A 3,377-nucleotide genomic window follows, 5' to 3' on the forward strand; every position below is an offset into this window, starting at 1 on the left:
TCGGTTCTCTTCTCTCTTCTCTTCACCGAAACAGAGCCTTCCCTCTATTTTCTTCCCAAACCGAGCTCTTCCCCTCTCCCCCCTCCAGCCGATGGCCACCCTCCTCCTTATATTCGTCCAGGGTGCTCATTCGGAAAGGGAGAAACGATCACAGGCTGCTGATTCCTGGGGTGTGATGCTGGAGGGCAGATCGCGGACGAAGAGGATGGAGGGCGTCAAATGGCTGGATCTCGGGAGGAGGGCGTGATCCGTGGAGCGCCAGATTGGTTGCAGATGGCCGGATCAATGGAGCGGGCCGCTGGATCGACGGGATGTTGACGTGCGGATGGAAGAAGAGGAGATGACCGCGAGATCGACGGAATGGAGCTGGGAGGAGCCGATTACGGCTTGATGGGCGTGGCATGGACGCGGTGAAGGCTAAATCACAGGCTTGGAGATGGTGGAAGAAATGGATCACGAGCTCTCGGTGGAGGCCGGATCGCAGGAAGATGGGATTGGCTTCGGATGCGTCACGTGCGGAAGAAGGGCCGGAGGATCTGGTCTCGGGATTATCGGGAGGACGCCGTGGACGGTCGTGATGCTTACAGGGAGGAAGAAGATAAACAGTGAAAGGAATTTGTTTTTTTTTTAACACTGTTCATAAGAACAATGTCATCTCGGAACACTGTTCATATGAACAGTGTCATCTCGGAACACTGTTCATATGAACAGTGTTTTCAGCATGTGGGAAAAAAACTCTTTTTCTTGCTCTATTTTAACGTGAAAATGGGCATATATGGATTTAAAACAAAGGTCTCCCCTATTTTGCTTAGTTTGGAAACATGATGCGGAGACGGAAATTTCTGAACTGTTAGATCACTTGGAGAGCCACGGACGGTGGACAGTGCTTGGGTGCATGCATGTTAGTTGGGCATTGGGCTCGAACCCAGTGTTATTGAACTGAAACGTGCTGGCTGGTATGCTCGGAAGGCGAGGACATGTGAATTATTTACTTCTTACCATATTTTAAATTTATTTCAAAGATTGTTCTATTTTGTAGTAAAATAAGTAGTTATCCGTTTAAGAACATTGACAAGTGCTGGAAAACGAATATTAAATTATAGATTAATCAGCACTTATCACCAACCTCTACGGATAGTCTACGCGAAGCTCTAGAAAGATCTTCCTCTGCGGGAGTGCTAGCTCGCACAGAGGTGCTGCAATGGCTGATCCTTTTTCCTTCGAAGCACTCAACCTTTGATTTTTCTTCGAAGGGACAAAGGATGGAGATGAAGGAGAGGAAGGAGAAGAGGGGAAGCGTCTGGTTTTAGAATTTTTTAGAACCTCTAGGTCTCTCAAAAAATTCTCACGCCCAAACCCTAGGTGTGAGGGTCCTTTTATAGCCAAAAGACCCCCACGCCTCACACCTAATTTAGCCAACAAATTTTGGCTGATAAAAATTCCTAAGAGGAGATGAATATGGCTGATAAAAATACTGTGAAATATGGCAGCTAAGAGGAGATGAATATCCCTCTTTTTGGTGTGCTTTGAATCCCTAAAAATTAGGGGTTCATGTGCCCCAACTTCAGCCACATGCCACCTCTTTTTGCGCCATACATCCCTACAAATTAGGGATTTCATCCTAATCTCTTTAGGAAGGTTTGAGGCGCCATATTTCTTCAAAAAATAGCCCCACACCTCCTCTTTCCGCTGGGAAATTCTCTTCAATAACCGGGTCACGACCGTGGCGTTGGGCAAAAAGCCGATGATTTCGACGAGGCCCTTCCCTTTAACCCGAACAACCAGATTAATTTAAGTTGGCTAAAAACAAAGAGGAGAGACGCCGCTAATTTTAGGAATAAGGATGAGGTGTCTTTCCTCCCCAAGAAAGAAAGCTAGGATCTTCTTCTTATCAATTTTTGAATTTTTGAACCTACAATCCTTATCAAATAAGGACTTTTAATAGGCTTGGGTCAATTCCAATCTAATTTAGTCAAGTCCGATTAATTGGATCGAGCCTAATCAACTCGGATCGAACCCAATCTAATTAGGTCAAACCCTGATGTAGCCTAAATTGAATCTTATTCAATTTTGCTTAACCTAAGCTCAATCATTCAATCAATTGAGTTTATTAGCAATCTAATTGCTAATTAATCCTTCAATAATTCAATAATTATTTTACTGCAACTTTTGCTTAGAGTAATTTGTCAATCAAATTTACAGATGTACCCCTGGACGATTCTTAATCGTCGACCAGCCATTTGATCAACCTAGAAACTTCTATGCGTGTGACCCCATAGGTTCGAACCTAAGCCGGTAGCACAAGAACAACTTCCTATACTAATCGAAGTGACCATCTAGCAATGGTACCCGACGTCCGGATAGGCCGAATAATTGCAAAGCAATATTCTGGAATTCTTGGACTATGGTTACCGTATAATTAATCCTGATGACTCCAAATGCCTAGGATGACTTCAGAGTTTGGTCAACTTTTTATTCAGTGCATCCAAAAATATGTTTCAACTTTACAAATTTCATGACTCCTCACAAGGATTACCCTGGTCAAAGTTTTGCTAAATTGAACATAAGGGCATTATCTCCTGTCACCAGGAGGGGTCAATTACATCTTGACTCACACACTGACTTTGCAAGTACTTGACTGCACCCAGTAGCCTTCCATCACTGAATTAGAAATTCAGATAGTCCGATACCAAAGTACAATGAGTTGCTTGCAAGTTACCGTTGTGATATCAGGTCTGAGGGATACTTATACCCATATTTACTCGGAACATCTCTTGATAGCAGAGCGTTCCGGAACTGGTCACGTTCCGTGAAATGTACTCCTATAGTTCACCTATATGACATATCAGTGTCTCTACACTCCTTGGTTAAGAGGACAATCAACGTATATGGCACACAATGACCTATTCTTGATAATGCTATTGTCCTAGTGATAGCATATCGTTTGGTCACGAACTAGTTTAAGGACTCGTAGATAAATCCTTCTTTATCGTTTAATAGAATCCTAAGGACTTCATTACATTACTTGAGTTCACGAAGATGCAAAATATGTAATGAAATATTGCCAAATAACTTTTATTAATTTCATTAATTCAAATATAATTCAATTATCAACATTGTTGCCCAAGGTGACAAGCCAAGAGGGGGGGGGGGTGAATTGGTTTCTTTTAAATTTAACTATCTTACTTGTGTTAAATGATGAGTTAGTGAACTTAAACAAATCACAATGCAAACAACAAGAAGTATAGTGGTTCGGTGCTCTCCTTAGCACCTACGTCCACTCCCCAAGCGACCCCTTGGGAATTCACTATAATCCCGCGGATTACAGTTGGATTGTTTTCCGGGCTCACAATCCAAAAAACTTTACACTTTGGTTT

Source organism: Phoenix dactylifera, chromosome 8 (genome assembly GCF_051530095.1).
Source record: "Phoenix dactylifera cultivar Ajwa chromosome 8, Ajwa_hap1_PhDact_Kaust_v1.1, whole genome shotgun sequence".
NCBI lineage: Eukaryota > Viridiplantae > Streptophyta > Magnoliopsida > Arecales > Arecaceae > Phoenix > Phoenix dactylifera.